The sequence below is a fragment of the Scyliorhinus canicula genome, unplaced genomic scaffold, assembly GCF_902713615.1.
Source record: "Scyliorhinus canicula unplaced genomic scaffold, sScyCan1.1, whole genome shotgun sequence".
Classification (NCBI taxonomy): domain Eukaryota; kingdom Metazoa; phylum Chordata; class Chondrichthyes; order Carcharhiniformes; family Scyliorhinidae; genus Scyliorhinus; species Scyliorhinus canicula.
In genome coordinates, this window is record NW_024055820.1 from 229,646 (window position 1) to 256,771 (window position 27,126).

A 27,126-nucleotide genomic window follows, 5' to 3' on the forward strand; every position below is an offset into this window, starting at 1 on the left:
TACACACCAAAACACAAAGAGGTCAAATATAAGAAACACATAATTGTCAATTCTTAAACTCAACTCAAGCATTGAATAACGGAACAAATATTGTGTAAAGTCGGTTGCTTTTTTCTGTAGGATTTCAGAATGCTGCATTAATAATAGAAGAGAGCATTTCGCCGTTAGAGATTTTCTGAACAATTTCTTCAGTTCAATATAGGTTCTTCTACTGGCTTGTAAGTTTAGACATCTGTTTTAAAGAAATAGACGTGTTCTTGTAAGAAGTGACATGGCCTCTCAGCCGAACCATGCGAAGCTGCAACAAGGCAGTTGAGTTGAAGGTGACACAGGTCCGTTGGAGTGTGCGCTGCCAGCTGTTTCTGTAGTGTAGTGGTTATCACATTCGCTTTATGCGCGAATGGTCCCCGGTTCGAAACCGGGCAGAAACATCTGGTGTTTCCAGTTTAGTCTGTCGCAAAATATTACCTCAATCTCGTAACTGATCTTCATCATCGAGGAATAACAAAAGCCTATAACTGCTGTGGGCCAGTGGCGCAATGGATAACGCGTCTGACTACGAATCAGGAGATTCCAGGTTCGACTCCTGGCTGGCTCGCAGTTCCTAGTTTTGGCGTCCCCTTTAGTTCAGTGGGTTGGACAGCTGGTTCCCGATGCAGAGCAAAGTGAGCAGGGCATCATCAATTCTCGTTTCAGCTGTGGTTACTTATGAAAGCCCTGCCCTCTCAATTTAACTTCAAGCAAAACATAACTTATCTCCAGTTCAGCAAAGTTCAATATATGATCCTTTGATGAGTTGAGACATCAGTTTCATAGAAACGGCTTCTTCCAATAAGTTACATGGCCTCTCAGCGGAACCGTTGGAAGCTGCAACAATACATTGAAGTTCAACATTGCACAGGGCCACTGATTGTGATACTCTCAGCGGTTTCTGTAGTGTAGTGGTTATCACATTCGCCTAACACGCGAAAGGTCCCCGGTTCGAAACCGGGCAGAAACATAGCGTGCTTCTGATTTTGTGTGACGAATGTTTGCACTAAATACGTTTCTTCCTCAATCTTGCACGTTCGAGGAACATGAGATTTGGTCTCGCATGAGATATTAAAATTCCTGCAACAAAGTCAGAAATACTGAATTTTCAAGACGCCGGGGAAGAAAAATACTATTGCCACAATTCGGATATCAGCAGTTTGTTCATCCACCACAGAATCTATCGGATGCAGATGAACATATTTAATCACCATTTCAAACATGTCTAAATGTACGATAAAAGCAACTTACTGCGTATGCGTCAATGGGGAACAAAAACAGAAAACACAGGACAGTCTCAGCAGGTCTGACAGCCTCTGTGGAGAGAGATGGCAAGTGTCGTATCGAGTCTGGGTGACTCTTTGTCGAAGCCGGACAACTGGATCTTTGGTTAGGTTTAGATAGGCGGTGCGTGGGGGGAGAGCGACAGACGGCCAGCGATGGGTGGAGAATAACAAGAATGTGTTGTGCTGAAAGAAAAAGGGAATGTAAATGTTTCTAATCAGTGTTAAGAACGGTGCTGATAGAGGCGATTAGAAGATTAGAATGTGTTAATGGACAGGGGCCAATGAGGAACAAGGGGCGGATTTCCCAAGACGGATGCGATTGGCTAGGATAATGGGGAGGGGGAGACAATGGGAGAGGAAGACATATCAATGGAAGCAATGAAAATAGGTTGATGGAAATAAACATGTGGTGAAGTGGGAAGAGTGATTTCACGGTGCGAAGTTGTTGACCGTACTGTAAAATCCGCAAGGCTGTACCGTGCCTATTCGGAGGATGGGGTGCTGCTCCTCGGCGTTGTGCTGAGCTACATGGGAACATTGCAGCAGGCCATGATCGGACATGTGGACATGAGCGCAGGACAGTGAGTTCAAATAGCAAGCGACAGGAGAGTCTACCAGCAGCTTGTCGATGGAGCGAAGGTGTTTTGCAAAGTGGTCACCCAGTCGGCATTTAGTCTCTCCAATGCAGAGTAGATGGCATTGGGATCAGCAAATGCAGCGGGCCAGATTGAAGGATGTTTGAAAGTAATGTGTACTCAAAAGGACAGACACAAACGATACTGTAACTGACTCAGAGGAAATGCCAGAGACTTAACTGAACCAGCTTTGGGAAAGAAAAAACGGTCTTCCTGATGGAGAAACAGGAAAAGCCAGTGTGGGAATCCAGGCTCAAAGTTGATTTACAATTACCCCTCCTTTCTTCTACATGAACGGTATTTAGGCTGCAGCATTTTACACACCAAAACACAAAGAGGTCAAATATAAGAAACACATAATTGTCAATTCTTAAACTCGACTCAAGCATTGAATAACGGAACAAATATTGTGTAAAGTCGGTTGCTTTTTTCTGCAGGATTTCAGAATGCTGCATTAATAATAGAAGAGAGCATTTCGCCGTTAGAGATTTGCTGAACAAATTCTTCAGTTCAATATAGGTTCTTCTACTGGCTTGTAAGTTTAGACATCTGTTTTAAAGAAATAGACCTGTTCTTGTAAGAAGTGACATGGCCTCTCAGCCGAACCATGCGAAACTGCAACAAGGCAGTTGAGTTGAAGGTGACACAGGTCCGTTGGAGTGTGCGCTGCCAGCTGTTTCTGTAGTGTAGTGGTTATCACATTCGCTTTACACGCGAATGGTCCCCGGTTCGAAACCGGGCAGAAACATCTGGTGTTTCCAGTTTCGTCTGTCGCAAAATATTACCTCAATCTCGTAACTGATCTTCATCATCGAGGAATAACAAAAGCCTATAACTGCTGTGGGCCAGTGGCGCAATGGATAACGCGTCTGACTACGAATCAGGAGATTCCAGGTTCGACTCCTGGCCGGCTCGCAGTTCCTAGTTTTGGCGTCCCCTTTCGTTCAGTGGGTTGGACAGCTGGTTCCCGATGCAGAGCAAAGTGAGCAGGACATCATTAATTCTCGTTTCAGCTGTGGTTACTTATGAAAGCCCTGTCCTCTCAATTTAACTTCAAGCAAAACATAACTTATCTCCAGTTCAGCAAAGTTCAATATATGATCCTTTGATGAGTTGAGACATCAGTTTCAAAGAAACGGCTTCTTCCAATAAGTTACATGGCCTCTCAGCGGAACCGTTGGAAGCTGCAACAATACATTGAAGTTCAACATTGCACAGGGCCACTGATTGTGATACTCTCAGCGGTTTCTGTAGTGTAGTGGTTATCACATTCGCCTAACACGCGAAAGGTCCCCGGTTCGAAACCGGGCAGAAACATAGCGTGCTTCTGATTTTGTGTGACGAATGTTTGCACTAAATACGTTTCTTCCTCAATCTTGCACGTTCGAGGAACATAGATTTGGTCTCGCATGAGATATTAAAATTCCTGCAACAAAGTCAGAAATACTGAATTTTCAAGACGCCGGGGAAAAAGCAAAATTTGCCACAATTCGGATATCAGCAGTTTGTTCATCCACCACAGAATCTATCGGATGCAGATGAACATATTTAATCACCATTTCAAACATGTCTAAATGTACGATAAAAGCAACTTACTGCGTATGCGTCAATGGGGAACAAAAACAGAAAACACAGGACAGTCTCAGCAGGTCTGACAGCCTCTGTGGAGAGAGATGGCAAGTATCGTATCGAGTCTGGGTGACTCTTTGTCGAAGCCGGACAACTGGATCTTTGGTTAGGTTTAGATTGGCGGTGCGTGGGGGGAGAGCGACAGACGTCCAGCGATGGGTGGAGAATAACAAGAATGTGTTGTGCTGAAAGAAAAAGGGAATGTAAATGTTTCTAATCAGTGTTAAGAACGGTGCTGATAGAGGCGATTAGAACATTAGAATGTGTTAATGGCAGAGGCCAATGAGGAACAAGGGGCGGATTACCCAAGACGGATGCGATTGGCTAGGATAATGGGGAGGGGGAGACAATGGGAGAGGAAGACATATCAATGGAAGCAATGAAAATAGGTTGATGGAAATAAACATGTGGTGAAGTGGGAAGCGTGATTTAACGGTGCGAAGTTGTTGACCGTACTGTAAAATCCGCAAGGCTGTACCGTGCCTATTCGGAGGATGGGATGCTGCTCCTCGGCGTTGTGCTGAGCTACATGGGAACATAGCAGCAGGCCATGATCGGACATGTGGACATGAGAGCAGGACAGTGAGTTCAAATAGCAAGCGACAGGAGAGTCTACCACCAGCTTGTCGATGGAGCGAAGGTGTTTTGCAAAGCGGTCACCCAGTCGGCATTTAGTCTCTCCAATGCAGAGTAGATGGCATTGTGATCAGCAAAAGCAGTGGGCCAGATTGAAGGATGTCTGAAAGTAATGTGTACTCAAAAGGACAGACACAAACGATACTGTAACTGACTTAGAGGAAATGCCAGAGACTTAACTGAACCAGCTTTGGGAAAGAAAAAACGGTCTTCCTGATAGAGAAACAGGAAAAACCAGTGTGGGAATCCAGGCTCAAAGTTGATTTACAATTACCCCTCCTTTCTTCTACATGAACGGTATTTAGGCTGCAGCATTTTACACACCAAAACACAAAGAGGTCAAATATAAGAAACACATAATTGTCAATTCTTAAACTCAACTCAAGCATTGAATAACGGAACAAATATTGTGTAAAGTCGGTTGCTTTTTTCTGTAGGATTTCAGAATGCCGCATTAATAATAGAAGAGAGCATTTCGCCGTTAGAGATTTTCTGAACAATTTCTTCAGTTCAATATAGGTTCTTCTACTGGCTTGTAAGTTTAAACATCTGTTTTAAAGAAATAGACGTGTTCTTGTAAGAAGTGACATGGCCTCTCAGCCGAACCATGCGAAGCTGCAACAAGGCTGTTGAGTTGAAGGTGACACAGGTCCGTTGGAGTGTGCGCTGCCAGCTGTTTCTGTAGTGTAGTGGTTATCACATTCGCTTTATGCGCGAATGGTCCCCGGTTCTAAACCGCGCAGAAACATCTGGTGTTTCCAGTTTAGTCTGTCGCAAAATATTACCTCAATCTCGTAACTGATCTTCATCATCGAGGAATAACAAAATCCTATAACTGCTGTGGGCCAGTGGTGCAATAGATAACGCGTCTGACTACGAATCAGGAGATTCCAGGTTCGACTCCTGGCTGGCTCGCAGTTCCTAGTTTTGGCGTCCCCTTTAGTTCAGTGGGTTGGACAGCTGGTCCCCGATGCAGAGCAAAGTGAGCAGGGCATCATCAATTCTCGTTTCAGCTGTGGTTACTTATGAAAGCCCTGCCCTCTCAATTTAACTTCAAGCAAAACATAACTTATCTCCAGTTCAGCAAAGTTCAATATATGATCCTTTGATGAGTTGAGACATCAGTTTCAAAGAAACGGCTTCTTCCAATAAGTTACATGGCCTCTCAGCGGAACCGTTGGAAGCTGCAACAATACATTGAAGTTCAACATTGCACAGGGCCACTGATTGTGATACTCTCAGCGGTTTCTGTAGTGTAGTGGTTATCACATTCGCCTAACACGCGAAAGGTCCCCGGTTCGAAACCGGGCAGAAACATGGCGTGCTTCTGATTTTGTGTGACGAATGTTTGCACTAAATACGTTTCTTCCTCAATCTTGCACGTTCGAGGAACATGAGATTTGGTCTCGCATGAGATATTAAAATTCCTGCAACAAAGTCAGAAATACTGAATTTTCAAGACGCCGGGGAAAAAAAGCCACAATTCGGATATCAGCAGTTTGTTCATCCACCACAGAATCTATCGGATGCAGATGAACATATTTAATCACCATTTCAAACATGTCTAAATGTACGATAAAAGCAACTTACTGCGTATGCGTCAATGGGGAACAAAAACAGAAAACACAGGACAGTCTCAGCAGGTCTGACAGCCTCTGTGGAGAGAGATGGCAAGTATCGTATCGAGTCTGGGTGACTCTTTGTCGAAGCCGGACAACTGGATCTTTGGTTAGGTTTAGATTGGCGGTGCGTGGGGGGAGAGCGACAGACGGCCAGCGATGGGTGGAGAATAACAAGAATGTGTTGTGCTGAAAGAAAAAGGGAATGTAAATGTTTCTAATCAGTGTTAAGAACGGTGCTGATAGAGGCGATTAGAACATTAGAATGTGTTAATGGCAGAGGCCAATGAGGAACAAGGGGCGGATTTCCCAAGACGGATGCGATTGGCTAGGGGAATGGGGAGGGGGAGACAATGGGAGAGGAAGACATATCAATGGAAGCAATGAAAATAGGTTGATGGAAATAAACATGTGGTGAAGTGGGAAGAGTGATTTCACGGTGCGAAGTTGTTGACCGTACTTTAAAATCCGCAAGGCTGTACCGTGCCTATTCGGAGGATGGGGTGCTGCTCCTCGGCGTTGTGCTGAGCTGCATGGGAACATAGCAGCAGGCCATGATCGGACATGTGCACATGAGAGCAGGACAGTGAGTTCAAATCGCAAGCGACAGGAGAGTCTACCACCAGCTTGTCGATGGAGCGAAGGTGTTTTGCAAAGCGGTCACCCAGTCGGCATTTAGTCTCTCCAATGCAGAGTAGATGGCATTGTGATCAGCAAATGCAGTGGGCCAGATTGAAGGATGTCTGAAAGTAATGTGTACTCAAAAGGACAGACACAAACGATACTGTAACTGACTTAGAGGAAATGCCAGAGACTTAACTGAACCAGCTTTGGGAAAGATAAAACGGTCTTCCTGAGAGAGAAACAGGAAAAGCCAGTGTGGGAATCCAGGCTCAAAGTTGATTTACAATTACCCCTCCTTTCTTCTACATGAACGGTATTTAGGCTGCAGCATTTTACACACCAAAACACAAAGAGGTCAAATATAAGAAACACATAATTGTCAATTCTTAAACTCAACTCAAGCATTGAATAACGGAACAAATATTGTGTAAAGTCGGTTGCTTTTTTCTGTAGGATTTCAGAATGCTGCATTAATAATAGAAGAGAGCATTTCGCCGTTAGAGATTTTCTGAACAATTTCTTCAGTTCAATATAGGTTCTTCTACTGGCTTGTAAGTTTAGACATCTGTTTTAAAGAAATAGACGTGTTCTTGTAAGAAGTGACATGGCCTCTCAGCCGAACCATGCGAAGCTGCAACAAGGCAGTTGAGTTGAAGGTGACACAGATCCGTTGGAGTATGCGCTGCCAGCTGTTTCTGTAGTGTAGTGGTTATCACATTCGCTTTATGCGCGAATGGTCCCCGGTTCGAAACCGGGCAGAAACATCTGGTGTTTCCATTTTAGTCTGTCGCAAAATATTACCTCAATCTCGTAACTGATCTTCATCATCGAGGACTGACAAAAGCCTATAACTGCGGTGGGCCAGTGGTGCAATGGATAACGCGTCTGACTACGAATCAGGAGATTCCAGGTTCGACTCCTGGCTGGCTCGCAGTTCCTAATTTTGGCGTCCCCTTTAGTTCAGTGGGTTGGACAGCTGGTCCCCGATGCAGAGCAAAGTGAGCAGGGCATCATCAATTCTCGTTTCAGCTGTGGTTACTTATGAAAGCCCTGCCCTCTCAATTTAACTTCAAGCAAAACATAACTTATCTCCAGTTCAGCAAAGTTCAATATATGATCCTTTGATGAGTTGAGACATCAGTTTCAAAGAAACGGCTTCTTCCAATAAGTTACATGGCCTCTCAGCGGAACCGTTGGAAGCTGCAACAATACATTGAAGTTCAACATTGCACAGGGCCACTGATTGTGATACACTCAGCGGTTTCTGTAGTGTAGTGGTTATCACATTCGCCTAACACGCGAAAGGTCCCCGGTTCGAAACCGGGCAGAAACATAGCGTGCTTCTGATTTTGTGTGACGAATGTTTGCACTAAATACGTTTCTTCCTCAATCTTGCACGTTCGAGGAACATGAGATTTGGTCTCGCATGAGATATTAAAATTCCTGCAACAAAGTCAGAAATACTGAATTTTCAAGACGCCGGGGAAAAAAAGCCACAATTCGGATATCAGCAGTTTGTTCATCCACCACAGAATCTATCGGATGCAGATGAACATATTTAATCACCATTTCAAACATGTCTAAATGTACGATAAAAGCAACTTACTGCGTATGCGTCAATGGGGAACAAAAACAGAAAACACAGGACAGTCTCAGCAGGTCTGACAGCCTCTGTGGAGAGAGATGGCAAGTGTCGTATCGAGTCTGGGTGACTCGTTGTCGAAGCCGGACAACTGGATCTTTGGTTAGGTTTAGATAGGCGGTGCGTGGGGGGAGAGCGACAGACGGCCAGCGATGGGTGGAGAATATCAAGAATGTGTTGTGCTGAAAGAAAAAGGGAATGTAAATGTTTCTAATCAGTGTTAAGAACGGTGCTGATAGAGGCGATTAGAAGATTAGAATGTGTTAAGGACAGGGGCCAATGAGGAACAAGGGGCGGATTTCCCAAGACGGATGCGATTGGCTAGGATAATGGGGAGGGGGAGACAATGGGAGAGGAAGACATATCAATGGAAGCAATGAAAATAGGTTGATGGAAATAAACATGTGGTGAAGTGGGAAGAGTGATTTCACGGTGCGAAGTTGTTGACCGTACTGTAAAATCCGCAAGGCTGTACCGTGCCTATTCGGAGGATGGGGTGCTGCTCCTCGGCGTTGTGCTGAGCTACATGGGAACATAGCAGCAGGCCATGATCGGACATGTGCACATGAGAGCAGGACAGTGAGTTCAAATCGCAAGCGACAGGAGAGTCTACCACCAGCTTGTCGATGGAGCGAAGGTGTTTTGCAAAGCGGTCACCCAGTCGGCATTTAGTCTCTCCAATGCAGAGTAGATGGCATTGGGATCAGCAAATGCAGCGGGCCAGATTGAAGGATGTCTGAAAGTAATGTGTACTCAAAAGGAGAGACACAAACGATACTGTAACTGACTTAGAGGAAATGCCAGAGACTTAACTGAACCAGCTTTGGGAATGAAAAAACGGTCTTCCTGATAGAGAAACAGGAAAAGCCAGCGTGGGAATCCAGGCTCAAAGTTGATTTACAATTACCCCTCCTTTCTTCTACATGAACGGTATTTAGGCTGCAGCATTTTACACACCAAAACACAAAGAGGTCAAATATAAGAAACACATAATTGTCAATTCTTAAACTCAACTCAAGCATTGAATAACGGAACAAATATTGTGTAAAGTCGGTTGCTTTTTTCTGTAGGATTTCAGAATGCTGCATTAATAATAGAAGAGAGCATTTCGCCGTTAGAGATTTGCTGAACAATTTCTTCAGTTCAATATAGGTTCTTCTACTGGCTAGTAAGTTTAGACATCTGTTTTAAAGAAATAGACGTGTTCTTGTAAGAAGTGACATGGCCTCTCAGCCGAACCATGCGAAGCTGCAACAAGGCAGTTGAGTTGAAGGTGACACAGGTCCGTTGGAGTGTGCGCTGCCAGCTGTTTCTGTAGTGTAGTGGTTATCACATTCGCTTTATGCGCGAATGGTCCCCGGTTCGAAACCGGGCAGAAACATCTGGTGTTTCCAGTTTAGTCTGTCGCAAAATATTACCTCAATCTCGTAACTGATCTTCATCATCGAGGAATAACAAAAGCCTATAACTGCTGTGGGCCAGTGGCGCAATGGATAACGCGTCTGACTACGAATCAGGAGTTTCCAGGTTCGACTCCTGGCTGGCTCGCAGTTCCTAGTTTTGGCGTCCCCTTTAGTTCAGTGGGTTGGACAGCTGGTTCCCGATGCAGAGCAATGTGAGCAGGGCATCATCAATTCTCGTTTCAGCTGTGGTTACTTATGAAAGCCCTGCCCTCTCAATTTAACTTCAAGCAAAACATAACTTATCTCCAGTTCAGCAAAGTTCAATATATGATCCTTTGATGAGTTGAGACATCAGTTTCAAAGAAACGGCTTCTTCCAATAAGTTACATGGCCTCTCAGCGGAACCGTTGGAAGCTGCAACAATACATTGAAGTTCAACATTGCACAGGGCCACTGATTGTGATACTCTCAGCGGTTTCTGTAGTGTAGTGGTTATCACATTCGCCTAACACGCGAAAGGTCCCCGGTTCGAAACCGGGCAGAAACATAACGTGCTTCTGATTTTGTGTGACGAATTTTTGCACTAAATACGTTTCTTCCTCAATCTTGCACGTTCGAGGAACATGAGATTTGGTCTCGCATGAGATATTAAAATTCCTGCAACAAAGTCAGAAATACTGAATTTTCAAGACGCCGGGGAAGAAAAATTATTTTGCCACAATTCGGATATCAGCAGTTTGTTCATCCACCACAGAATCTATCGGATGCAGATGAACATATTTAATCACCATTTCAAACATGTCTAAATGTACGATAAAAGCAACTTACTGCGTATGCGTCAATGGGGAACAAAAACAGAAAACACAGGACAGTCTCAGCAGGTCTGACAGCCTCTGTGGAGAGAGATGGCAAGTGTCGTATCGAGTCTGGGTGACTCTTTGTCGAAGCCGGACAACTGGATCTTTGGTTAGGTTTAGATTGGCGGTGCGTGGGGGGAGAGCGACAGACGGCCAGCGATGGGTGGAGAATAACAAGAATGTGTTGTGCTGAAAGAAAAAGATAATGTAAATGTTTCTAATCAGTGTTAAGAACGGTGCTGATAGAGGCGATTAGAAGATTAGAATGTGTTAATGGCAGAGGCCAATGAGGAACAAGGGGCGGATTTCCCAAGACGGATGCGATTGGCTAGGGGAATGGGGAGGGGGAGACAATGGGAGAGGAAGACATATCAATGGAAGCAATGAAAATAGGTTGATGGAAATAAACATGTGGTGAAGTGGGAAGAGTGATTTCACGGTGCGAAGTTGTTGACCGTACTGTAAAATCCGCAAGGCTGTACCGTGCCTATTCGGAGGATGGGGTGCTGCTCCTCGGCGTTGTGCTGAGCTACATGGGAACATTGCAGCATGCCAAGATCGGACATGTGGACATGAGAGCAGGACAGTGAGTTCAAATAGCAAGCGACAGGAGAGTCTACCACCAGCTTGTCGATGGAGCGAAGGTGTTTTGCAAAGCGGTCACCCAGTCGGCATTTAGTCTCTCCAATGCAGAGTAGATGGCATTGGGATCAGCAAGTGCAGTGGACCAGATTGATGGATGTCTGAAAGTAATGTGTACTCAAAAGGACAGACACAAACGATACTGTAACTGACTTAGAGGAAATGCCAGAGACTTAACTGAACCAGCTTTGGGAAAGAAAAAACGGTCTTCCTGATGGAGAAACAGATGTTTCTGTAGTGTGGTGATTATCACATTCGCTTGACACGCGAATGGTCCCCGGTTCAAAACCGGGCAGAAACATCTGGTGTTTCCAGTTTAGTCTGTTGCAAAATGTGACCTCAATCTCGTAACTGGTCTTCATCATCGACGAATTGCAAAAGCCTATAACTGCTGTGGGCCAGTGGCGCAATGGATAACGCCTCTGACTACGAATCTGGATATTCCACGTTCGACTCATGGCTGGCTCGCAGTTCCTAGTTTTTCACGTCCCCTTTAGTTCAGTGGGTTGGACAGCTGGTTCCCGATGCAGAGCAAAGTGAGCAGGACATCATCAATTCTCGTTTCAGCTGTGGTTACTTATGAAAGCCCTGCCCTCTCAATTTAACTTCAAGCAAAACACAACTTATCTCCAGTTCAGCAAAGTTCAATATCTGATCCTTTGATGAGTTGAGACATCAGTTTTAAAGAAACGGCTTCTTCCAGTAAGTTACATGGCCTCTCAGCGGAACCGTTGGAAGCTGCAACAGTACATTGAGGTTCAACATTGCACAGGGCCACTGATTGTGCTGCTCCCAGCAGTTTCTGTAGCGCAGTGGTTATCACATTCGCCTAACACGCGAATAGTCCCCGGTTCGAAACCGTGCAGAAACATTGCGTGCTTCTCATTTTGTGTGACGAATGTTTGCACAAAATACCTTTCTTCCTCAATCTCGCACGTTCGAGGAACATGAGATTTGGTCTTGCATGAGATATTAAAATTCCTGCAACAAAGTCAGAAATGCGGAATATTCAAAACGCCAGGGGAAGAAAGTCGATCTAACATCTGGATTGGATTGGATTGGATTTGTTTATTGTCACATGTACCGAGGTACAGTGTAAAGTATTTTTCTGCAAGCAGCTCAACAGATCATTCAGTACATGGAAAGAAAAGGGAATTAAACAGAATTCAAGAAAATACATGAGAATACATAATAGGGCAACACAAGGTACACAATGTAACTACATAAGCACCGGCATCGGATGAAGCATACAGGGTGTAGTGTTAATGAGGTCAGTCAATAAGAGGGTCATTTAGGAGTCGGGTGACAGTGGGGAAGAAGCTGTTTTTGAGTCTGTTCGTGCGCGTTCTCAGACTTCTGAATCTCCTGCCCGATGGAAGAAGTTGAAAAAGTGAGTATGCCGGGTGGGAGGGATCCTTGATTATGCTGCCCGCTTTCCCCCGGCAGCGGGAGGTGTAGATGGAGTCCATGGATGGGAGGCAGGTTTGTGTGATGGACTGGGCGGTATTCACGACTCTCTGAAGTTCCTTGCGGTCCTGGGCCGAGCAGTTGCCATACCAGGCTGTGATGCAGCCCGATAGGATGCTCTCTATAGTCCATCTGTAAAAGTTGGTACGGGTTAATGTGGACATGCCGAATTTCTTTAGTTTCCTGAGGAAGTATAGGTGCTGTTGTGCTTTCTTGGTGATAGCGTCGACGTGAGTGGACCAGGATAGATTTTTGGTGATGTGCACCCCTAGGAATTTGAAACTGCTCACCATCTCCACCTCGGTTCCGTTGATGCTGACTGGGGTTTGTACAGTACTTTGCTTCCTGAAGTCGATGACCAGCTCTTTAGTTTTGCTGGCATTGAGGGAGAGATTGTTGTCGTTACACCACTCCACTAGGTTCTCAATCTCCCTCCTGTATTCGGACTCGTCGTTATTCGAGATCCGGCCCACTATGGTCGTATCGTCATCAAACTTGGAGATGGAGTTGGAACCAAGTTTTGCCACGCAGTCGTGTGTGTACAGGGAGTAGAGTAGGGGGCTAAGCACGCAGCCTTGCGGGGCACTGGTATTGAGGACTATTGGAGGAGGTGTTGGTGTTCATTCTTACTGACTGTGGTCTGTTGGTGAGAAAGTCAAGAATCAGAGTGGAGAGCCAAGTCCTAGGTTTTGGAGCTTTGATATGAGCTCGGCTGGGATTATGGTATTGAAGGCGGAGCTGTAGTCAATAAATAGGAGTCTGATGTAGGAGTCCTTGTTTTCGAGATGCTCTAGGGATGTGTGTAGGGCCAGGGAAATGGCGTCTGATGTGGACTGGTTGCGACGGTATGCGAATTGAAGTGGGTCAAGGCGTTCCGGGAGTATGGGGGTGATGCACTTCATGATCAGCCTCTCGAAGCACTTCATTACAACTGACGTCAGGGCCACCGGGCGGTAGTCATTGAGGCATGTTGCCTGGTTCTTCTTTGGTACCGGTATGATGGTGGTCTTCGTGATGCAGGTGGGGACCTCGGACTGGAGTAGGGATAGGTTAAAGATGTCTGTGAATACCTCTGCCAGCTGGTATGCGCAGGCTCTGAGTGCACGACCAGGGATCCTGTCCGGGCCCATCGCCTTCCGTGGGTTCACTTTCAGGAAGGCCGATCTGACTTCGGAAACTTGATGGTGGATATGGGTGAATTATGTGCTGCTGGGGCACTCGACCGTGGATTGCTGGTTACCTGCTCAAACCGAGCATAGAATGCATTAAGTTCATCGGGGAGGGGTGCGCTGCTGCCAGAGATACTGCTCGGCTTCGCTTTGTAGCCCGTTATGTTGTTTAGTCCTTGCCACAACCGCCGAGAGTCTGTCTGTGACTCTAGCATCTGCGGAGAAAGCGGAAAATACTGGAACAACTCAGGGAGTCAGGCGGCATTTGTCGAAAGGACAATAAAGCTCGTCTTTCACCATCACCTTTCATTAAAACCGGGACAGGTTAGAAATGTAGGGCGTCTTAACCAAGTGAAATCCCGGAGGGAGCAAACAGAACAACAGGAAAGGGCTCTAATTGGGGGCAAGACAAGAGAGATTAAATGAGAAGAGGCCTTGGGTTCCTGGCCACAAGGGGAGGTTCACATCAAATCAGAGAATGATTACACCACAGATTGAGGCCATTCCGCCCACCGTGTCTGTGCCAGCTCTCTGTCAGATCAATGGAAGCAACAAATGTCTGTTGAGCTTCTTTGGAACAATTCAAAGTCCGACGTCCGGGAGGTCAGCGTTAAGATCCAGTTCTCCAGTCAGTTCAATTCTCCACTTGGGCTCTGTGGATTAGAAGGACCACGTCCCTGTGGTTAACACAGGAAAAAAAGACAGTTTAGTGGCTCATGTGAGACGAAATCTCATAGTCCTGGAACACACGAGATTCCGGCAACATTCACGAAACTGAATTATTTTGTGCCCAATAATTGTGCAAACTTTTCTCACACGAAATGCTCAATATTTCTGCCCGGTTTCGAACCGGAAATCCTCACTCGCACACACAGAGGGGAAGATGTCATTTAAACCTGCACTTTCGCGTGTGAAGCGAATGTGATAAGCACTACACTACAGAAACCGCTGACAATCAATGGACGGGCGGAATGTACAACCTCACTGTGTTGCTGCAGATTCTGACGGTCTGTTTGAGAGGCCAGGTCCCTTGTTGCAGACGACAGCTGTTTCTTAAATTAACAGATGTCTCAACATATAAAGCCGTGAGATGTAGAAATTGTATCGAAATTAACATAAGTTATATTTTGCTTAATGTCGGTCTTAAATTTGTGCTCTTTGGTCTCGTTCAGGGATTTTCAATCAATGCCGATGGGAGTGGTCGTGGGTTTAAATCCAGGACTCCAGGTCAGGGATTATGAATTGTTTGCGATGCTGACGGCGGGGTTGATTTACATTGGCCCACTCTGAAAAAGATTTCTCAGGACTCGGGATGTTTAAGTCGTTTCTCTCCCCACAGATGATGCTCGAGAAAGACAGTGTCTGAGCCGGAGTGCGTTTGGATAAAATTGATGCTCCAGATCTGTGTTAACCACAGGGGCGTGACCCATCTAATCCACGGAGCCAAAGTGGAGAATTGAATTGACTGGAATAAGTACAATACATCGTCAGTATAAGTGCAGGTTAAAATGACATCTTCCCCTCTGTGTGTGCGAGTGAGGATTCCCGCTGAGTAACAGAATCTCCATTGCTTAGAGCTGGAACACACGGGTATTGAATGCGGAAATCATTGCTTAAAATTCAACTGACCTGACAGTAAAAACTCGCAGACTGTGTTCTATAAAATGAAATGGAATTTATACCCCTGAAAAGAACATCTGACTCAGTACCTAGATGCTCACACTTTCTACCAATATCCTCTAACCAGCTTCATCCAACTCGAGCATATCCTTCCAACCCCTCCTGCCTCCTTGGCCCCTTGAATGCATCAATTCGCCTCTGTCACTACCTGTAATGGACATTTCCATATTCTAACCTCTACTAGGTGAAGACATTTCTCGTGAATTCCCGGATCTGCAATTGATCCGAGAGGCAGTTTGATTTCTATTTGAGTGTCTCAGAGTTCCGGTGAATATATTTTGTCTGATACTTCTACTCCCTCCTTCCTGGAACACATTGTTTGGTTAAGTTGTTGACATGGCAGACTGGGAGAAAATGAATGGTCCACATTCTGCACTTTCCTTTGTTTTAATAAATTTCAAGTACACAATTCATTTTGATTTCAATCCAGGGGTAATGTAGCGTGGCCAATCCATCTACCCTGCACATCTTTGTGTTCGTGGGGGTGAGATCCACACAGACACGGGGAGAACGCTCAAACTGCACATGGACTGTGACCGAGACCGAGGATCAAACGCGGCTCCTCAGCACCGTGAGGTAGCAGTGCTAACCACTGCGCCACCGTGTCGTTCCCATTCTGCGCTTTCCTGACACATGGTAGAAGGAGAGAGAGGTTCCGAGATACAGATGAAAGAGATTGGCACACAGACATACTTAACGATCGAAAGAGCCAGACAAACATCGAGAAGAACAAAGGACGCAGAAAAAGACAGACAGTGCGATATAGAGAAATATTTAGTTCGAGTCACTGAGCTGACACTAATACTGAGTGTTAGCCAATTGCTGACAGGGAGCACATGTGTTCACTTGCGTGATCAGCAGCAATGAGAAGCCAGCCAATCCTACCATTGGGCTACGCCGCTTAGTTATCCAATGAATTAAATCTGCCTTTGAATTTCCTTTTTCAAGTCAGGCTATAAGAGTTAACATGTTTTACCAATTCTGTGACTTCTGTGAAATTCAAAAGCAGCAACCATGTTCTCCCAATGTGTTTTTCTAATACTGTTGGTCTTGCTGCCCGGTGAGTCTATGTTCAAATGGTCACTGTGTGTTCCCAGCGTTCGCTCCCAGGTATTTAATAGATTCTGTAATTTGTTGCAGGAACAAATGGCAAAGATGAAGTGTTCCAGGATCCCCCTGAATTAACAGCTCTGGAAGGACGGGCAATAACACTGGCCTGCAGCTACTCGACAACTGGTACTCCAACTCTGTTCTGGTACATCCAGTCTCCCGGAGAAGCTCCGAAATATTTATTCAAGATATATAGCTCAGGAGCTAAGTCTCAAGATTTGCCAACCAGGTTCTCGGCTATTTTAAACAAAGAAAACAAAACGGTTCCTTTAAATATCGCCGCGGCGATTCTCTCCGACACCGCCGTGTATTTCTGTGCCATGGAGCCCACACTGATGCAGAGAAATAGTGGAGCCTGTACAAAAACCCCAGCGTGAGAGTTCCAGTTATTGTCAGCAGAGGGCGCGCTCGCACTGAAAACATAAACAATAACTGAGCCTGTGAGGGTCATGATTAAGATATGAGAACAAAACACAACACCCAACAACAACGTAAGCAGCAGCTGAGGAATGTTATTAGTTAGTTTTTTTAACTTGCAGCTATACTGTAAATTAATTTCAAAAATCAATTTGTGGTGCGTTCACACACTTTCTGCCTTTTTGTGATCTTGTCCTGTCTTTCGGAATCAATGTGAAATCCTTTCCCCATTCACGCTCTCAGTTTCTGGGTCTCTTCGACCACAGCCGGCACATAGTGTCTATTTGGCTCGAGTAATTTGCTGGTAACAAGCCAAAAGCTCAGAATTACCTCAATGTTTATTTACAAATGTTTATTTGAATGTTTTCTGACACAATTCACAGCCTAATTCTGGTTACGGGAATCGAACCGTGCTGCTAACCTGCTTGAAAAGCCAGCGATTTAGCTCAGTGAGCTAAACCAGCCCTATTGCTGTGGTGATATAACTCGGATCATAGAATATAGAACAGTACAGCCCCTTCGGCCCTCGATGTTGTGCCGAGCCATGATCACCCTACTCAAACCCACGATTCCACCCTACACCCGTAACCCAACAACGGACTTTCGCAGTTAGAGGCATCAAAAACACTCAGCCGAGAAGAAAGGAGGTCTTTGTACGACTTATTGTCTTGTATCAGACACTGTGCCTCACTGAACAGTAATAAACCCCGTCTCCAGATTCAGGGCGCTTATGTTCAGGTAACCAGACTTTGTGGACTAATCATCAGTCGCCAGATATCGTCCTGAGATTTTATCTTTCTTCAGTACTGCTACTTTGTAAATTATGCAAATTGGAGGATCTGCCGATACCACTGTGGTGTTTATACCCTGATCTGTATACTCGCAAATTAACTGCGCCGAACGCTCTTCTAACACAGTTAATGTCACTGGAGACTGAGTCAATGCACAAAATCCCCCTGTGAAAGTCGATGAACAAAAGAGCCCGAGATTAAATAGAGTCAAGCGAAACGTGTGTCTATCGAGACGTAAGTGTGTAAACTCTCATTTGCCAAGCTACACATAACATAGAACAGTACAGAACAGGCCCTTCGGCCCTGTTGTGCCGAGCAATGATCACCCTACTTAAACCCACGGAACCCGTATACCCGTAACCCAACCCAACAATCCCCCCATTAACCTTACACTACGGGCAATTTAGCATGGCCAATCCACCTAACCCGCACATCTTTGGACTGTGGGTGGAAACCGGAGCACCCGGGGAAACCCACGCACACACGGGGAGGACGTGCAGACGCCACACAGACAGTGACCCAGCCGGGAATCGAACCTGGGACCCTGGAGCTGTGAAGCATTGATGCTAACCACCATGCTACCTTGAGGCCCCTGACACATATGTACACATCTTATCGTTAACGATATTAATGTTGAGTGCAAACTCTTTGCAATCAATATGCTAAACTGTCACGATGAACCTAATCGTATACTGACCGTCCCAGAGCGTCGCCAGTATTATTAGAAACATGTCTGATTAAATTTCTCAGTGAATGGGAATGAAATCAGTCAGAGAATGAGAAAGAGAGAGGGATCCCGGGCTCTGTTCAACACATTGTTCCAGCCACAGGGGGTCAGGCCTATTGTGACATCACTCAGGACACCATCACGATTGGACTTTAACCAGGTGTTGTCAGACTTCTTACTGCTCGCCCAGGCCGACGCCGGCATCTCCACGTCACTATTGGCTTTGGCATTGATCTCACGTGACTTTCTAATTAGCATACTGCTGCCTGCCTCCCTCTGCTGACGGATTCTCTTCAATCCAATGTATAACTACTGAGTGGGTTTATTGAAATACACATCAAAACACAAATGTCAAATATTGTCTCCCAAAAACCTAAATAGATGACGAAACGCAATCTTCATTTTTCTGCACAAAGAATCAGCTGTCCCACCCACTGAGTTAAAGCGCACGCAAAAGCTCTGAACTGTAAACCAACCAGGAGTGGAACCTGGAATTCGTAGTCAGAAGCGTTATTCATTGGGCCACTGGGCCACAGCGATGCACGTCATTGGCTATTCCTCGTTGATTGAGACCAATTACGAGATTGAGGTAATATTCAGCAAAATGCAAACTTGGAAGCACGAGATGTTTCTGCCTGGTTTTGAAAAGGGGACCTTTTCAAGGCGAATGTGATAAGCACTACACTACAGAAACAGCTGGCAGGCAACGGAAGTGTACAATGTACAACGTCACTGTGTTGCTGCAGATTGTAACAGTGAGGCTGAGAGGCCACGTCACTCATTCCAAGACGACAGCTGTTTCTTTAAAAAAACAGATGTTTCAACATATAAAACCACGAGTTGCAGAAATTATATCGAAATTAACATAAGTTATATTTTGCTTAATGTCGGTCTTAAATTTGTGCTCTTTGGTCTCGAGGTCTGGTTCTCGTTTAGGGATTTTCAATAAATGCCTATGGGAGCGGTCGTGGGTTTAAATCCAGGACAAGCCCTTTAGTCCAGGTCAGAGATTATGAATTGTTTGCCATGCTGACGGCGGGGTTGATTTACATTGCCGCACTCTGAAAAAGATTTCTCAGGACTCGGAATGTTTACGTCGTTTCTCTCCCCACAGATGATGCTCGAGAAAGAGAGACAGTGTCTGAGTTGGAGTGCGTTTGGATAAAATTGATGCTCCAGATCTGTGTTAACCACAGGGACGTGACCCATCTAATCCACAGAGCCAAAGTGGAGAATTGAACTGACTGGGGAGCTGGATCTTAACGCTGACCTCCCGGACCTCGGCGTCGTGAAATGTTCCAAAGAAGCTCAACTGCCACTCGAGGAACAGCAGCGCATCTTTCCCCTGGGCTCAATACAGCTTTCACACTCAGTGTGTGTTCAGCAGTTTCACACTGTAAATGCTGCACCCATTGTGTGTGTCCTTACACCGCAGATTTGGGTTTCAATCTTGTTCCACTTGTTCTTTGTGTCCGGGCGGTAGTTGTTGATCAATATGCCATCGATAGCTCCTCCAGACATATCTTTTGTTTCTTTGTTTCTTCCATTGCGCTAACAGAGAGCTGGCACAGACACGGCGGCCGGAATGGCCTCATACTGTGGTGTCATTATTCTCTGATATGATGCTAACCTAACTCGGTGGCCAGGGTCCCAAGGCCTCTTCTCATTTAATCTCTCCTGACTTGCCCCCTATTAGAGCCCTTTCCTGTTCTGTTTCCTCCCCCGGTCATTCACTTGGTTAAGACGTCCTACATTTCTAACCTGTCCCGGTTTTAATGAAAGGTGATGGTGAAAGGCGAACTTTGTTGTCCTGTCGACAAATGCCGCCTGACTACCTGAGATGTTGCAGTACTTTTGGCGTTCTCCGCAGATGTTAGATTGATTTTCGATGGCAATGACAGTATGGTTTGACTCTTTCCGCAGGGCTCGTTGGTCGAGGGGTATGACTCTCGCTTTGGGTGTGTCGTTGTCAGAATTTGCGAAAGGTCCCGGGTTCAAATCCCAGACGAGCCCTTCGATGAGGTTTTCCGTTGGTCAAGCCGCATGATTTCTTTGCGGCGGAGACGGCAGGATTCATTCACATTGGGTTTGCTTTGAGAAGCTCAGCTCAAACTGCATGGAATAAATACATTCCCGAGAAGCTTGTCTATGTGTGGGCATTCACATTTCTATTGACTAATTCTGGTGGACTCAGACAGCTCTCTGTCCCTTTCATTTTATCAGTTCAACAACTTCAGACTGTGAACTCTCACTTCCCCCTCCACCACATGTTTTTTCCATCAATTTATCATCCCTCAGTATTGCCCCCCTCCCCCCAGCCCATACCATCCTACTTCAGCAATCTGATCCCTGTTTGTAATTGTTCTCTGACGCACTGCTTACCTTTGTTCTGCCATTAACACATTCTGACCGCTTGATGCAACATCAGCACCTTTCATAGCCTTGAATAGCCTCATTTACATTCCCTTTTTCTTTCTGCCCGAGACACTTTCGTCATTTCCCACCTATTGCTAGCCCTCTATCGAGGCCCAATACAGCACTCCACCACCCCCACCCCCCACCCACAATCGTCTGAATCCCCAGTTCCAGTTCTCCAGCTTTGACAAAGAGTCCACTTGACTGGAAACGACAGCTGCCATTTCGCTCCCCAGAGGCTGTCAGACCTGCTGAGATTATCCAGTATTTTCTGTTTTTGTTTCCGTTTGAAGCATCCGCAGTAAGTTGCATTTGTCATACATTTAGACATGTTTGAGATGGTGATTAAATATGTTCATTTGTAAATCGCTGAAACTCTGTTGTGGATGAACTAGCTGCTAATATCCGAGCTGTGCCAAGATATGAAAATTCTTCACCTCTCATTGCCTGCCGAAAATTCAGTGCTTGGGCCTTAATGTTCAATTCAGTGTAGTGGCTCGTGTGAGACGAAATTTCATAGTCCTGGAACACACGAGATTCCGGCAACGTTCAGGAAACAGAATTATTTTGTGCCCAATAATTGTGCAAACTTTTCTCACACGAAATGCTAAATGTTCGATGTTTCTGCCCGGTTTCGAACCGGGGACTTTCCGCGTGTGAGGCGAATGTGATAACCACTACACTACAGAAACCGCTGGCAATCAGTGGACGTGCGGAATGTACAACCTCACTGTGTTGCTGCAGATTCTGATGGTCTGTTTGAGAGGCCAGGTCCCTTGTTGCAAGCGACAGCTGTTTCTTAAATTAACAGATGTCTCAACATATAAAGCCGTGAGATGTAGAAATTATATCGAAATTAACATAAGTTATATTTTGCTGAATGTCGGTCTCAAATTTGTGCTCTTTGGTCTCGAGGTCTGGTTCTCGTTTAAGGATTTTCAAGCAATGCCTATGGGAGTGGTCGTGGGTTTAAATCCAGGACAGGCTCTTTACTCCAGGTCAGGGATTACGAATTGTTTGCGATGCTGACGGCGGGGTTGATTTACATTGGCCCACTCTGAAAAAGATTTCTCAGGACTCGGAATGTTTACGTCGTTTCTCTCCCCACAGATGATGCTCGAGAGAGAGAGAGAGAGAGAGAGAGAGAGAGAGACAGTGTCTGAGCTGGAGTGCGTTTGGATAAAATTGATGCTCCAGATCTGTGTTAACCACAGGGACGTGACCCATCTAATCCACAGAGCCAAAGTGGAGAATTGAACTGACTGGGGAGCTGGATCTTAACGCTGACCTCCCGGACCTCGGCGTCGTGAAATGTTCCAAAGAAGCTCAACAGCCACTCGAGGAACAGCAGCGCATCTTTCCACTGTGCTCAATACAGCTTTCACACTCAGTGTGTGTTCAGTAGTTTCACACTGTAAATGCTGCACGCATTTTGTGTGTCCTTCCATCGCAGTTTGGGTTTCAATCTTGTTTCCACTTGTTCTTTGTGTCCGGGCGGTAGTTGTTGATCAATATGCCATCGATAGCTCGTCCAGACATATCTTTTGTTTCTTTGTTTCTTCCATTACGCTGACAGAGAGCTGGCACAGACACGGCGGCCGGAATGGCCTCATACTGTGGTGTCATTATTCTCTGATTTGATGCCATCCTAACTCTGTGGCCAGGGTCCCAATGCCTCTTCTCATTTAATCTCTCCTGACTTGCCCCCCATTAGAGCCCTTTCCTGTTGTTCTGTTTCCTCCCTCCGGGAGTTCACTTGGTTAAGACGTACCACATTTCTAACCTGTCCCGGTTTTAATGAAAGGTGATGGTGAAAGACGAACTTTGCTGTCCTGTCGAAAAATGCCGCCTGAGTCCCTGAGATGTTGCAGTACTTTTGGCGTTCTCCGCAGATGTTAGATTGATTTTCGATGGCAATGACAGTATGCTTTGACTCTTTTTGCGGGGCTCGTTGGTCTAGGGGTATGATTCTCGCTTTGGTTGTGTCGCTGTTGGAATTTGCGAGAGGTCCCGGGTTCAAATGCCGGACAAGCCCTTCGATGAGGTTTTCCGTTGGTCAAACCGCATGTTTTCTTCATTTCTTTGCGGCGCAGACAACGGGATTCATTCACATTGGGTTTGCTTTGAGAAGCTGAGCTCAAACTGCATGGAACCAATACGTTCCCGAGAAGTTTGTCTATGTGTGGGCGATCACATTTCTATTGACTAATTCTGGTGGACTCAGACAGCTCTTTGTCCCTTTCATTTTATCAGTTCAACAACTTCAGACTGTGAACTCTCACTTCCCCCTCCACCACATGTTTTTTCCATCAATTTATCATCCCTTCCATTGATATGTTTTACCCTCAGCATTGCCCCCCTCCCCCCCTCCCCATACCATCCTACTTCAGCAATCTGATCCCTGTTTGTAATTGTTCTCTGACGCACTGCTTACCTTTGTTCTGCCATTAACACATTCTGACCGCTTGATGCGCCATCAGCACCTTTCATAGCCTTGATTAGCCTCATTTACATTCCCTTTTTCTTTCTGCCCGAGACACTTTCGTCATTTCCCACCTATTGCTAGCCCTCTATCGAGGCCCAATACAGCACTCCACCACCCCCACCCCCCACCCCCAATCGTCTGAATCTCCAATTCCAGTTCTCCAGCTTTGACAAAGAGTCCACTTGACTGGAAACGACAGCTGCCATTTCGCTCCCCAGAGGCTGTCAGACCTGCTGAGATTGTCCAGTATTTTCTGTTTTTGTTTCCGTTTGAAGCATCCGCAGTCAGTTGCATTTGTCACACATTTAGACAGGATTGAGATGGTGATTAAATATGTTCATTTGTAAATCGCTGAAACTCTGTTGTGGATGAACTAGCTGCTAATATCCGAGGTGTGCCACGATATGAAAATTCTTCACCACTCATTGCCTGCCGAAAATTCAGTGCTTGGGCCTTAATGTTCAATTCAGTGTAGTGGCTAATGTGAGACGAAATTTCATAGTCCTGGAACACACGAGATTCCGGCAACGTTCAGGAAAGAGAATTATTTTGTGCCCAATAATTGTGCAAACTTTTCTCACACGAAATGCTAAATGTTCGATGTTTCTGCCCGGTTTCGAACCGGGGACTTTCCGCGTGCGAATGTGATAACCACTACACTACAGAAACCGCTGGCAATCAATGGACGTGCGGAATGTACAACCTCACTGTGTTGCTGCAGATTCTGATGGTCTGTTTGAGAGGCCAGGTCCCTTGTTGCAAGCGACAGCTGTTTCTTAAATTAACAGATGTCTCAACATATAAAGCCGTGAGATGTAGAAATTATATCGAAATTAACATAAATTATATTTTGCTGAATGTCGGTCTCAAATTTGTGCTCCTTGGTCTCGAGGTCTGGTTCTCGTTTAGGGATTTTCAATCAATGCCTATGGGAGTGGTCGTGGGTTTAAATCCAGGACAAGCTCTTTACTCCAGGTCAGAGATTATGAATTGTTTGCGATGCTGACGGCGGGGTTGATTTACATTGGCCCACTCTGAAAAAGATTTCTCAGGACTCGGAATGTTTACGTCGTTTGTCTCCCCACAGATGATGCTCGAGAGAGAGAGACAGTGTCTGAGCTGGAGTGCGTTTGGATAAAATTGATGCTCCAGATCTGTGTTAACCACAGGGACGTGACCCATCTAATCCACAGAGCCAAAGTGGAGAATTGAACTGACTGGGGAGCTGGATCTTAACGCTGACCTCCCGGACCTCGGCGTCGTGAAATGTTCCAAAGAAGCTCAACAGCCACTCGAGGAACAGCAGCGCATATTTCCACTGGGCTCAATACAGCTTTCACACTCAGTGTGTGTTCAGTCGTTTCACACTGTAAATGCTGCACCCATTTTGTGTGTCCTTCCATCGCAGATTTGGGTTTCAATCTTGTTTCCACTTGTTCTTTGTGTCCGGGCGGTAGTTGTTGATCAATATGCCATCGATAGCTCGTCCAGACATATCTTTTGTTTCTTTGTTTCTTCCATTACGCTGACAGAGAGCTGGCACAGACACGGCGGTCGGAATGGCCTCATACTGTGGTGTCATTATTCTCTGATTTGATGCCATCCTAACTCTGTGGCCAGGGTCCCAAGGCCTCTTCTCATTTAATCTCTCCTGACTTGCCCCCCATTAGAGCCCTTTCCTGTTGTTCTGTTTCCTCCCTCCGGGAGTTCACTTGGTTAAGACGTACCACATTTCTAACCTGTCCCGGTTTTAATGAAAGGTGATGGTGAAAGACGAACTTTGCTGTCCTGTCGACAAATGCCGCCTGACTACCTGAGATGTTGCAGTACTTTTGGCGTTCTCCGCAGATGTTAGATTGATTTTCGATGGCAATGACAGTATGCTTTGACTCTTTTTGCGGGGCTCGTTGGTCTAGGGGTATGATTCTCGCTTTGGGTGTGTCACTGTTGGAATTTGCGAGAGGTCGCAGGTTCAAATCCCGGACCAGCCCTTCGATGAGGTTTTCCGTTGGTCAAACCGCTGTTTTCTTCATTTCTTTGCGGCGCAGACAACGGGATTCATTCACATTGGGTTTGCTTTGAGAAGCTGAGCTCAAACTGCATGGAACCAATACGTTCCCCAGAAGCTTGTCTATGTGTGGGCGATCACATTTCTATTGACTAATTCTGGTGGACTCAGACAGCTCTTTGTCCCTTTCATTTTATTCATCGACAAATTCAGACTGTGAACTCTCACTTCCCCCTCCACCACATGTTTTTTCCATCAACTTATTTCATTTCTTCCATTGGTATGTTTTACCCTCAGCACTGCCCACCTCCCCCAGCCTATCCCATCCTACTTCAGCAATCTGATCCCTGTTGCCAATTGTTCTCTGACACACTGCTTACCTTTGTTCTGCCATTAACACATTCTGACCTCTTAATACGCCACCACCAGCACCTTTAGCCTTGATTAGCCTCATTTACATTTCCTTTTTCATACTGTCCGAGATATTTCCGTCATTTTCGCGTGTGTGGCGTATGTGATAATCACTGCACTACAGCAATCAGCGGACGTGTGAAATGTGCAACCTGACTGTGTTGCTGCAGATTCTAATGGTCTGGTTGAGAGGCCAGGTCACTTATTACAAGACAGCAGCTGTTCCTTGAAAATTAACTGTAAGAAGTCTGTCAACACCAGGTTAAAGTCCAACATGTTTGTTTCAAACACTAGCTTTCGGAGCACTGCTCCTTCCTCAGGTGAATTTAAAAAACAGATGTCTCAACATAAAAAAACGTGAGCTGTAGAACTGATATCGAAGTTAACATAAGTTATATTTTGCTTCGGCTCGATCTTAAAATTGGGCTTCTTGGTCCGGAGGTATTGTTCACGCTTGGTGCCCAACTGTCAACAGTTTCAACAGTTTAGCCAATCATGTCTCTGGGAAATGCCCTTTCTTTTCCCAGTAACTGAAGCATTCATTAATCTGAATTTTCGCTTTAATACCAGAACATATTCAAAATCTGATTGATTCCTGTCGGACTCTAATCCAGACACCATGTATTTCCCATGTTGGTGACTGATAATGAGGTTAAGTTGCCTGGTGAGTCGATGTTCTAATGTTCACTGTGTGCTATCTTCACTCCCAGATATTGAAAACATTTTGTGTTTCGTTCCAGGAAGAAATGGTGAAGACTCAGTGTCCCAGGATCGATCTGAGATAACGGTTCTGGAAGGACAGAGTATTAAGCTGGACTGTAGATACACAGCTGTTTTGGAAACTATTTTCTGGTACATTCAGTATCACGGGAATCCTCCGAGGAATGTAATGAGAATCTATATTTAGGGTAGTCCGGGTAAGTCTCCAGATTTCCAGGCCAGGTTCTTCGGCTGCTTTGCACAAAGAAAACCAAACGATTCCTTTAAATATCGCCGTGGCTGATCTCTCCGACAGTGCCGTGTATTTCTGCGCCATGGAGCCCACACTGCTGCAGAGTTATGAGGGTCCCGTACAAACACTCACACTGGGAGTTCCAGTCGTTTCTCGGCAGAGGGCGCTCTCACATTGATAGACAGACACAATTAGGCTTGTTCCTGATATGAATTTACTCTTTAATATCAGAAGAGAAGGGCCACAATCCATTTAAGTTCAATTATTTTCTGTAGAAGTCTCAACGGGACAGTATGTCTCCATGGTGCTTTGAGATAATAATCATCATGTTGTTCAGTGAGTCAATATACAAAAAGCCTACAGGCAGAAGGATACCATTCGGTCCATCGAGTCGCCGCTGACCCTCTGAAAGAGCACTCCTATTTTAATCACTCACCATCGCTGGCCGTGCCTTCAGCTGCCTGGACACAAAGCTCTGTAATTTCCTCCCT

General features: G+C 45.5%; 15 non-coding genes across 15 annotated transcripts; 14 read left to right on the top strand and 1 right to left on the bottom strand.

Moving 5' to 3' along the window:
- Window positions 1-358: 358 nt before the first annotated feature.
- Window positions 359-431, top strand: trnai-uau. Its single transcript has one exon. It is a non-coding gene; the product is annotated as a tRNA-Ile (tRNA).
- Window positions 432-525: 94 nt separating this feature from the next.
- trnar-acg lies at window positions 526-598 on the top strand. Its single transcript has one exon. It is a non-coding gene; the product is annotated as a tRNA-Arg (tRNA).
- Window positions 599-927: 329 nt separating this feature from the next.
- trnav-aac lies at window positions 928-1,000 on the top strand. The gene has a single exon. It is a non-coding gene; the product is annotated as a tRNA-Val (tRNA).
- A 1,626-nt stretch (window positions 1,001-2,626) lies between these two features.
- Window positions 2,627-2,699, top strand: trnav-uac. Its single transcript has one exon. It is a non-coding gene; the product is annotated as a tRNA-Val (tRNA).
- A 94-nt stretch (window positions 2,700-2,793) lies between these two features.
- Window positions 2,794-2,866, top strand: trnar-acg. Its single transcript has one exon. It is a non-coding gene; the product is annotated as a tRNA-Arg (tRNA).
- A 329-nt stretch (window positions 2,867-3,195) lies between these two features.
- On the top strand, window positions 3,196-3,268 carry trnav-aac. Its single transcript has one exon. It is a non-coding gene; the product is annotated as a tRNA-Val (tRNA).
- A 2,192-nt stretch (window positions 3,269-5,460) lies between these two features.
- On the top strand, window positions 5,461-5,533 carry trnav-aac. The gene has a single exon. It is a non-coding gene; the product is annotated as a tRNA-Val (tRNA).
- Window positions 5,534-7,150: 1,617 nt separating this feature from the next.
- On the top strand, window positions 7,151-7,223 carry trnai-uau. The gene has a single exon. It is a non-coding gene; the product is annotated as a tRNA-Ile (tRNA).
- A 94-nt stretch (window positions 7,224-7,317) lies between these two features.
- On the top strand, window positions 7,318-7,390 carry trnar-acg. The gene has a single exon. It is a non-coding gene; the product is annotated as a tRNA-Arg (tRNA).
- Window positions 7,391-7,719: 329 nt separating this feature from the next.
- trnav-aac lies at window positions 7,720-7,792 on the top strand. Its single transcript has one exon. It is a non-coding gene; the product is annotated as a tRNA-Val (tRNA).
- Window positions 7,793-9,409: 1,617 nt separating this feature from the next.
- trnai-uau lies at window positions 9,410-9,482 on the top strand. The gene has a single exon. It is a non-coding gene; the product is annotated as a tRNA-Ile (tRNA).
- Window positions 9,483-9,576: 94 nt separating this feature from the next.
- trnar-acg lies at window positions 9,577-9,649 on the top strand. Its single transcript has one exon. It is a non-coding gene; the product is annotated as a tRNA-Arg (tRNA).
- A 329-nt stretch (window positions 9,650-9,978) lies between these two features.
- On the top strand, window positions 9,979-10,051 carry trnav-aac. The gene has a single exon. It is a non-coding gene; the product is annotated as a tRNA-Val (tRNA).
- A 1,180-nt stretch (window positions 10,052-11,231) lies between these two features.
- Window positions 11,232-11,304, top strand: trnav-gac. Its single transcript has one exon. It is a non-coding gene; the product is annotated as a tRNA-Val (tRNA).
- Window positions 11,305-21,398: 10,094 nt separating this feature from the next.
- trnav-cac lies at window positions 21,399-21,471 on the bottom strand. The gene has a single exon. It is a non-coding gene; the product is annotated as a tRNA-Val (tRNA).
- Window positions 21,472-27,126: the final 5,655 nt, after the last annotated feature.